Source organism: Cynara cardunculus (assembly GCF_001531365.2).
Source record: "Cynara cardunculus var. scolymus isolate 2C chromosome LG 2, CcrdV1, whole genome shotgun sequence".
Taxonomy (NCBI): Eukaryota; Viridiplantae; Streptophyta; class Magnoliopsida; order Asterales; family Asteraceae; genus Cynara; species Cynara cardunculus.
Window position 1 is genome coordinate 53012800 of NC_037529.1, and position 11342 is coordinate 53024141.

The window sequence follows — 11342 nt, forward strand, 5'->3', positions numbered from 1 at the left end:
TTGGTCCTCTGTGGTCTTCTGTGACATATCATCTTCTGTCAATACTTGCAGTTTTACTTTTTCTATACTTTTACATTTAAGGAACTGAGAGCTAACACATCCATTATGACCAAAAGTAGCATTTTCCGTTGATACTTTGTACTCTCATCAGACCACAAAGATCTAGTTGTAAAAGTTGTAGAGGACTTTCAATGCTATGCTCAACTTTGGATTTGTGAGAAGCCCTTTTCAACTTCCCTAATTCACATGTTGCACAAACGTGTTCTTTTTGAAATTTTAGATCAGGTAACCCTTAAACAAAACCATCATAAACCAAGTTATCTAAATTCTTGAAGTTCAAACGAGAAAGTCGTCTATGCCACAATAGGTTCTGTTGCATAGAGGCTTTGGACAACATGCAAACATCAATATCTACTTTCAGATTGGATAGATCAATAGTGTAGAGGTTTGATTTTTTGTTCCGGCTAAAATCTTCTTACCATCTACGGTTCAGACACTACACCGGTTTGATTTAAAGCTCACCTCTAGATTTTTATCACAGGTACTGACCTATACTAAACAAATTATGTCCAAGCCCTTCCACATAAGAAACTTCCTTTATCATTAAGTTCCCTTGAATGATGTCACCATATCCGAAGATAGGTGAGAAATGATCATTCCCGAATCTGACATTACCTCCAAAAGATTCAACAGAATTAGACGATAAATCTTTTTTTTTTCGAGTCATGTGTTTGGAGCATCCTGAATCTAGAAACCACACATGCCGGTTTACCTGCAAAACAAATCACTTAAATTTAGGTACCCACTTTAGTATGGGTACTTTTAGGTTAGATTTTGTTGGTGATATGCTGTAACTACAAAATCAACTAACTACAAAATCAACTATTTTAAAAAACTGTTTTCTTTTAGATTTTGGCTTTAACCGAATCAACATAAGAACAAGAATTAGTAACAGAGTTGAAGTAAGTAAAAGAAACAAAATCATCTCATCCACAGTTACAACAACATATTTTACCATTTGCTAACTGGATTAGTTCATTCCAAGAATACTTTTTAACAACACAAACTTTGTCCGTTACAATGTTAACAAAACTGTTATTACTATTCTTTCTAGGAAATAGAGATGACTTTGCATAATCTACTCTCATAGAGGCATTTACTTTCTAGATATACTTGCACTTGAATGATTTATCTATAATATCATAAATAAAATCATCAGAAGATTTTTTCTAAATAACCTTGCTTTTCTGATTTTTAACAGTATTCTTCTTCTGCTTCTGTGAATGTCTTTTTGATTTATTCTTTTTATAATAGGAGCTCACAAACACAGATTTTTTTATTTAGATTTAGAGCTTTCTTCCTCAAAGAACTTGACAGGATCCTCAACCATTTCTTTTCCTTTATCAAGAAATTCAACATGGCTAAGAAGTTGTTGAGAAAAGTCAAATTGATCAATCTCTTCATTCAAACAAACATCTAAATTTAAAATTTTAGAAAATCCATTTCTTCTTTTGACACTTTTAACTCATATGAATCAGCAGATTTACATAAAATATTCATCTTCTTGTATTACACTTTGAGTCACAAAACATTGAATTTTAGTTAAAAGCAATTCCTTTTCTTTTTCAAAAGAAAGTATTTCTTCTTTAAAAACACTTTCTAGTTGCACAATTTCTTTTTCCAAAACAAGAGTAGGAGTGTAAGGTTTGGGCACAACTGGTTTTGATGAGAGTTCTGCAGTTGAATATCTGTGATAATAATCAATAGAAAGTGCAAGAACTCTCGTTTCAGAACTTTTATTTAAATCTGAATGATCGAAAGGAACTTGAATTTTATTTTTTATTTTTCTATTAAAATTCTCTTGTTCCTCCAATTCATTAGATGATTTCGTAAAATGAATTTGATAATCTGGACCAAGTTCTAGATATTCAAATTTGTATAACGTTGGAGTATGATATAGTGCTTTCTTTAAACAATTTGGATTTTCATAACCCAAACCTTCTCTAAGATTGAAAAATCTAGATTCAATCGGTTTGTTCAGAATTCTTTTTGGTCAGTTTGGCTTCTCTTGTACAACTTTTCTTTCAGATCTTTATGTTTTTCAAGTAAGCGCTTGTTTTTTAAAGTAAGTATTGTTTTTCACAATAAGGTCATCATTAGTCAACTTCGAAGACTTAAATTTTTCTGATATTTCAGAAATCTCTTCAGTCATGATATCTTTTTGTTGAACTATCTTTTGATTCTTAGAAATCAAAGATTGAGCCCACGCAAAATTTCCAGCATTTTCAGAATTTAATTCAAGATATTTATCTTGTTGTTTTTTAAGTTCTTTTTCCAAAATAGCAACAAAATCTCTTTCATTTTTGAGTTTATGCTGAAAATCTTCCAATTTGAGCATCATTCTTTGCATCTGATCTAAATATGAAGATTCAAGTATCTCATAACTTGATTCAGACTTAGCATCCTCATCTTCGGACATTTCTGATTCTGCTTTAGCCATAAGACAAATATGAGCAACAACATCTACTTCTTCCTGATCATCGGTTATGTTCAACCAATGGTCATCTTCCACCATCAAAACCTTACCAACATCCTTCTGCTTGGAAAGAAGGAACTTTTTCTTGTAGTAGTCAGTGTTTTTGGATACTGGTTTCCTACAATTTATAACAAAGTGTCCTTTATTCTCGCAGTTGTAGCATTTGGTATTTTCATTTTCCACACTCTTTCCAATCTTCTTTTTCTCATCAAACTTCCTTTCATACTTCTTTTCCTTAAACTTTTTCTTCTCTCCAAATTTGTCCCTGTAATCATACTTGGACGCAGATGAAATTTTTTTACTATTTGAAAGCGGCTTCTTGTAGAACGTTTTCTGGAAAGCTCTAGTTAACATGACCATTGCTTGCTTCAGTTCTTTCATCTTCGAATTTGAATCACTACTAGACCCTTCTTTAGCTGAGAACTCACTTATCTCAATCCACTCTTTCATAGACTTACTTGCTCTTGATCTACTTTTCTCATCTGAAATCAAAGCTAAAGGATCTACAGGTTCTGTTAGCTTTATTTTGAAGCTAATAATTAATTTGAAAAAGAGTCATGAAACAATCCAGAGCTAGAAGACGAATTGAAGAAGTATCTGCGCCAAAACGTCCAAGTCTAGAAGACCAGCCTCTGTGCTAAAGAGTCACGGAGACCAGAGCTGCTTTCAAAGACTACAGAGCTTCTGTGGTAACCAGAGCCTCTGTAAGGCTCTGTGAGGACCAGAGTTCTTGGACTCTAAGTTCMCTGATCCAGAGCCCCTCTGTAAAGACCAGAGCTTCTGTGATTTCTCACAGAGCCTCTGGTGTTGCTAACAGAGCCTCTGTTCTATTTTGACAAGAGACTCTCTGGCTGTGCCGTCCTCTGTCATCTTTTAGACGACTATCTTCAGTTTGCTTATTCTGGATAAGGCTATTCTTGTTTTGGATAGCATTAATCTTATCCAGGTTTGGTAGGTTATTGCCTATAAATAGAGTGTTCCAATAGGGAAAAATGTAATTCAAGAGTACCAAGAGATTTCTCTTTGTAATAGATAGATTCAAAATCTGAGAGTTTGTAATCTTTATTTTCAATAATAGAAAAGCAGCCGTTATTTCTCTGTTTAATCTTCTTGTTTACTTACTCTTTCATTCTTCTAGTGTAAATCGTTCTACTGTCAGATCTGGGATAACAACAGGTTCCTTTTCTAACCGCTTTTTTACTTCTCTACTCTCTAAAACTTCCTCCTCATTCCATTTCAGAGACTCATACACCTCATGAATATCAATCTCAGACAATGGCTTGTTATGTTTAATATTATTTGCAAATTTCTTCCATTCAGGCTGCAAATTACTTAAGAACTTCACATTAATTTCTATTCTCGTTGTGTTAATATCATTCTCAATTAGCTCATTCAATAATCAAGACAACCTCTCATAAACATCATCTAAACTCTCTCCTTCTTTATCTTTAAACTTCCTATAACTAGTAATGCAGTTTGTGATCTTTAACTGAGTCCCAACCTTAGATCGTATCATCATCTTTTCAATCTGATCCCACATGCTCTTTCCAGACTTCTTGTAACTATCTTTGCTTGTATAGATCTCATTAGTTAAAGCATGCATCATAGAGGACTTGCACATCATATCAACTAGAACTCTTTCTTTCTCTATTTTTGTATATTTAGATTTTTCTATTTGAACCATTAATGCTTCCTTGTTCTGTTCAGGAATGGCTAGAATCTCTTTCCAAAACACAGCTGGACCGTCAATTAAAGATTGCATTTTCATTTCACCAAATTTTTTTCTTTCAATAAAGTTCAAAAATCTATCTCTCTACTGATGATAATCACCTCTGAACAAAACAAGAGGTTTTGCATCAGTACCAATAGCCATTGCTTCCTTTGAAGTCATTCTTATAGATTGATTAAACTTGATCTTTTAAAACATTTGAAAACACAGAAAATCAAACTATCTCACTGCTTATCGCCCAACAATTGATTGTTCACCACCCAATATTGTTAGAGTCCATAATTCCTATTTGTAAAAGTAATGAAGAACAACAAGTGATGAAGAACCAGAAGGCCGATGGAAGACTTCAAGGCAAAACGGCTAAGTCCTCAATACAACCAGATGGTCGATAAATCGACCAGAGTTGCGATGGATCGAGCATCTTCGTAGCCCCTCACATGGAGTTTTCTACACTAGTTCAACCAGAGGCATGCGATGAAGATATGAAGATAAGGTTGAATAACGCCCCATGGAAGACAGCTGGAGATGACAAATCGACAGCTGGATTCTACAAAGTTTATCTTGTTTTGTTTGTTATCCATGTCTCGATAAGCTTTATCTTTCCTAGAAGATTTGCTAGATAGTTATCTTCTTGGTTAGCCTACTAGTATAAATAGGTGTTAGGCCTATTGTAATCGGTTAACGCTTTGAACGCTTTTACTATCATTTTGGAATAAAGTGAATATTCCGGCACTAAAGTATATTCTTTGAAGATTCATATATTGTTCTTGATTGTTCTTCATTTTATTCATTTTCACGACATAATTAGGTTGTTCTTAACTTAATTATTAGTGTTATTAAGAGATCTGGGATCAACAATTGGAATCAGAGCCAATTGATTGTTTTTCAATCAAAACGATCATTAAAAACTCTCAATTTGCTTTTTCCATTCATTCATAAAATTCATAAAAATCTTCTCTAAAAATCGTAATTTTTCTCTTTCAAATATTCAATGGCCGACTGGAATTCTGCTTATAGGGTTGGTTCCCTTACCAAACCTCCAACTCTTCAAAGAGAAGAGTATCCACAATGGAGGATAAGGATGGTGAACTTTCTGGAAGGGATGAACATAAATCTTCTTCGATCTGTCATGGAGGGTCCTTACATACCACAGACCCTTATTCCAATAGTCCGATGATCGAGCACCACAACAGAAATACCAGCTTACTACATGCCCAAGGACGAGAAGAATTAGGATGAAGATGACATGGAGCAAGTAGAAACTGATAAAAAGGCCAAAAGATTATTATCATGGCTATCCCCAATGAAAATTTTCAATCCCTCGATGCATGCACCAAAGCAAAGGAACTATGGGATGAACTGGCAAGTCAATTGGAAGGAGGAGCAAAAACAAAGAAAAATCGTTGAGCTCAATGTGTCAACGAATATACCAACTTCAAGGCTCTTCCTGATGAACCGACTCAAAAGATGTATGATCATTTCAACACATTGATCAATCAATGTCATCGAAACGACATCTCCAGGACGAAGGAAAAAAATAATGTGTTATTCCTTAAAAGTCTCGGCGATGAGTGGACTCAGCTGTCGATGTCCCTCCAAGCAAACCAGGACTTAGACAGCTGGTCACTTCATGACATCTATGGAACACTGGCTGCACAAGAGAATGATATAGTGAAAAGAAAAGCATCCATTGGTGGACCCCTTGCTCTTGCTGCAGAAGAAAATGATATTTCAAAGACCTCCACCAAAGATCACAAGAGAAAAGGCAAAAAGGCACTGGTAGTAGAATCAGAATTAGAAGACGAGACATCCGAGTCAGATGATGATTTCAAAGCCTTTGCCAAGTCTCTGGCCTTGATAACAAAATAGTTCCAGAAAAAGTTCATCAAAAAGCCATTCGAGCGAAGAGACTCCTGAAGGAAGAAGTACCAGCCATCCTATGAAAGAAGCCATCAAATTTCTATCAGAGGGAAGAAAGAAGAGACGGAAGAGAAGAAAGAGAAGATAGAAGATAGTAGAAGGGAGAGGACAGAGACGGAAGGAAAAATGACCTTCGCTGCTTCAGATGCGGGAAAATCGGTCATTTTTCAAAAGAATGCAGAGGACGTCTGGTGAAGGATGCAGACTATTACAAGAACAAGTACAAATACAATCCTAAAGAGCCGAGCCTAATGGCTGAAAAAGAAAATTGGGTGTCTGATTCTTCGTCTGATGAAGAAGACAAGGCACTCATCTGTCTTATGGCCACGTCCAACACAAAATCCTCCTCTGACTCTGATGAACAGGTATGTGAGTCTTCTATCGATGAAACCAACTCTGCTCCATCTGAGCTAGAGTTAAGGGTAATGAAACTTTCAGAGGATTTCTTAAAACTCAAGGAAAAACTAAATTTTGAAAAATCTGAAAGAATTAAAGTAGAAAAAAGAAGTTAGTTTCTACAAAAGAGAGACTGATCTTATAACCGAAGAAAAAGCTGAACTAGTTAAGGAAAAGACTCTCATCTCCTCACTTAGAAAATCAGAGGAAAAAAACTTCTGGATTTAAACAAGAAAATAACGAAGGACTTAGAAAAGAAGGCAAAGGACTTAAAAGAATCTGAGGCAGAGAGGCTTAACTCAGTAGCTCTCAAAGATTTCTTTCAAATGGAAAGGGAGATTCTTCATCAGAAGCTTCAAAGCAATGAACTTCTGATGAAAAAATATAAGGATGCCCAAAATGTGTACGAAAATTAACGGTCAAAAGGACACTCAAGGGATTGGATTCAATGAACTGGACTCCTTCATCGAAACAAAGAAATCCACCCTTGAATCCACTTTCAAACTTGGACGCATTCAAAAACCCGACTTTTTCCTAAACCCAAAGCAAATTTCAAAAGGGTTAAAGTCAATGGAAAAACTGTCCTCTTAAGATAGGATTTTGAAAATGTGGTGTACGAGAACAACACAAGTAAAAATTCTGATGAAGGGAATGATGCCTCCACACCAGAGAACGATGGAAAACCTATGGTTAAACCAGAGTCTCTAGTCATCAATCCCACTTCATCAGCAAGTGCTGTTGATGAAAAGGGGAATCTTAGTAAGGAACCGTCATCTGATGAATCGATAAACCATCCAAGTAATATTGGAAGTTCATCTAAGTTAGAAGCGATGGAACCCCCAACAGATCATTCTGAACCATCAACCTCTGAACCCACTCCTCCCACAAACATCCATGATAATTTTAATTTTGAGAAATCCGTAAGAGACTTTCTTGACTCTGAATCTGAAGAAGAGATAATCTTTGAATCACAAGAGGTCATTCAGGATAAGAAGCCTCAAAACTTAAAACCCTCAATGAAATTTGATGTTCCAGCATCTACAAAAACTTCAGACAAAGGAAAGGGAAAGATGAGGAACACCAAGTCTGCTAATGATAATCACAAGGCCTAAGTATTTCCTCTAAGTTCATTAAGTTTACTCGCGCAAAAACAGAAGTGGCCTGCCTCTGAAAATTCTAACCACCACTTTTCTTCTTATTCAGCTGAAGAAAAGCAGCCCTCCCTCAGGAAAGAAGTAAAGACCAAGCCTTCTACAAAAAAAAAAAACTGAACTAGATAGGAAGTTTGCAAAAACAACCGATGCTAGGACATGATTTTCATCCCCTGCATTTACTTCTTCATTTTCATCGAATAAAAATAAAGTTAAACATTCATGTTCAAAATATCCTATCTGTCAATGTTTAGCACAACTTACTAAGCATAAGCCAGTTCTGCGACAACGGTCTTGAAGTCATATTTCACAAGGGTTTCTGCATCATTGAAACACAGCCCGACCAAAGCATCATCAAGGCAAAGAGAGAAGGGAATCTCTATCTTCTGGATTTTCAATCCTCTGTGGGACAAGACACCCTCTGCCTTGTATCCCATAAGAGCGATGAAAATTGGCTATGGCATAAGAAGTTCTCACATCTTAACTTTGATGTTATAAAGAAGCTAGCCAAACAGAAGTTGGTCAAGGGGATTCCGGATCTTAATTTCGAAAAATACCATCTATGCTCCGCCTGCAAGATGGGAAAGTTGAAACGGGCCTCTCATAAAACTAAGTCAAAAACCTCCTGCACTAAGCCCTTGGACATGATCCACATAGATCTTTGTGGGCCCATATCTACACAAAGCGTCTCTGGAAAGAGGTACATATTGGTACTAGTTGATGAACACTCCATACACTTGGGTCGAATTTGTAAAGAATAAATCAGACATTCTAGAACTCCTCATCGGGTTGATGAAAAGACTCGAAGTCCTTCTACAGCGCAAACTCATCAAAGTTAGAAGTGACAATGGAACTGAATTCAGAAATGCTAGAATCGATGAATATCTCATCAGTGAAGGTATTTCTCAAAACTTTTCAGCAGCCAGAACTCCACAACCGAATTGGGTAGTGGAGCGAAGGAACAAAATCCTCATGAAAGCAGCAAGGACCATGCTTGCTTCATCAGAGTTACCTATCACCTTCTAGGGTGAAGCTATCTCCACTGCCTGCTTCACCCAGAACCGGTCGATCATCAATAAGAGGCACCAGAAGACTCCCTATGTGCTCATCAATCAAAGAAGACCAAATGTCAAATATTTCCATGTCTTTGGGTGAAAATGTTTTGTACTCAATGATAGGGAATATCTAGGCAAGTTCGATAAGAAAGCTGACGAATGGATCTTTCTGGGATATTCTCAAACCGCAAAGGCCTACAGAGTCTACATCAAACGGATAAAGATCGTCATCGAAAGCATCAATGTGTCCTTTGATGACTCCACACCAATGACTTCTGTACACAACAGTTCCGGACTCGGACTTCAACAGAAAGCCTCTGATTCATCACTTGGCAAACCTAATGAATCAGAGTTAGCTCATTTATTTGAAGACATCTTCGAAGAAGAAGTAGTCTCTGGACAAGCACCTACGGCTAAACCCACTTCTGGAACCGATGAAAAACATGAAGTCTCCAAAACCAAAGGTACATCTCTTTCTGAAACTCATGTCACTTCACCTTCTACTTCTTATGTGTCTTCAGAACCAGAACCAGAGTCATAAGATAAATCTGGATATGATCTCTTCGAGTGGAAGCAAGCGGTTCCATCATTTGATGAAGAACTGCATCCTGTTGCTCCAGAACCCTAATCTTGCACCAAGTGGACAGAAGACCATCCACAACACCAAATCATTGGTGATCCAACATCTGGTGTCAAGACGAGATCCACAACAGCCAATGAATGCCTCTTTGCTAACTTTCTGAGCATGATCGAACCAAAAAAGATTTATGAAGCCCTATAAGACCCAAACTAGATAGACGCAATGCAAGAAGTGTGGTCCCTCATGCCTCTACCCAAAGGGAAGACGACCATAGGAACCAAATGGGTCTTCAGAAACAAGAAAGACGAAGATGGCATAATCATAAGGAACAAGGCCAGGCTTGTTTCCAAGGGCTACTGCCAGGAAGAAGGGATTGACTAGAATGAAATGTTTGCTCTCATCGCCAGACTTGAGGCCATCAGGATATTCCTAGCCTATGCAGTGCACAAAGGCGTCAAGGTCTATTAAATGGATGTCAAGTTTGCCTTCCTAAATGGTAAGCTTCAAGAAGAAGTATATGTGCCGCACCCCCTGGGTTTGAAGATCCAAAGCATCCAGAGTACGTCTACTTTCTGGACAAAGCCCTCTATGGGCTGAAACAAGCACCCAGGGCCTGGTATGAAACTCTCTCCACCTTCCTCATTGACAATGGATTCGAAAAAGGTACAATCGATACAACCCTCTTTCTCAAGATGCATAAAGGTAACATTGTACTTGTGCAAATATATGTGGACGATATCATATTTGGTTCTACCAATGCAAAATTCTGCGAAAAATTCTCAAAGTTGATGAAAAGCAAATTTGAAATGAGAATGATGGGAGAACTTAGTTTCTTCCTTAGTTTTTGTTAGCTCTGTTATTCATTTCTTGTAAAAGTATAGAAAAAGTATTCTGCAAGTCTTGATAGAAGCTTTTCTTCCACAGAAGACAACAGAGGACTGACAACAGAAGCCTGATATTCGAGCAAGTAAAGTGTGACAGAACCTCTGATGTCTTTCACAAAGGTTCTAGAAAATGGTCCTCTGTCAATAAGAACAAGCAAGTCTATTACAGCAGAGCCTCTGAGAAGGCTCACAGAGGGTATGCGGTTTCGTCTTCTGTAAAGATCCTCTCCCAACTGTTTTTCAAAGGTTGTTAGCTGCATGTGCTTCTCACGTGACTAGGTCTTTAATCGACTTTATTTGGACGGCTTAGATGATTTCACACGTCTAGATATTGTCAGTAAGGTCGTTAGGATCTAGTATAAATAGCGGCTAAGGCCTTTGTATTCAGTGTGCTTCCGAATTGTAATTATCTTATTTTTCAATTGAATTGAAAAACCTTTGAAGCAATTCTCCTGCATTCATCTTCTTCATCATCTTAACTGTGTGTTCTTGGTTTATTTTACTCTGTTTTGTTCTTAATATTGTTTCCGCTGCACTTTAATCGACCTAAAGTTCATTAAGAGTAATAGATCAATATCAAAGCTGAATTTACAGGTCCAACAATTGGTATCAGAGCAGGAATTGAATTCTTGTTCGATTAATTCTGTTTTTGGTATTAATCTGCATTTTCTAGAACACCAGTTCTCTTAAGATTACCCTGTTTCATTCTATTAAATCAGTTTCATCTTGTTCTTATCTTTCTTCTTCTATTTTCAATGGCGAACTTGGCTAATACCTCGTTCATGAGCACTGGATCTCAATCAAAACCTCCCACGCTTATATGTGAGGAGTATCCACAATGGAAGGTGCGAATGATCAACTTTTTAGAGGGAATTCACCCTAAATTATGTGAATTTCTCTACAATCCTCTTTATGTGCCAATGAATTTAATTCCAAGAGTTCCAGCTACTGGCACAATCCCTGAAGTTCCTGAGCATTACGAGCCAAGACCTATTGCTAACTGGAGTGATGAAGACAAGATATTGGTTGATTTGGGCAGCAAATGCAAAAGGTTGTTAATCATGGCAATACCTCATGAAATCTTCAAATGT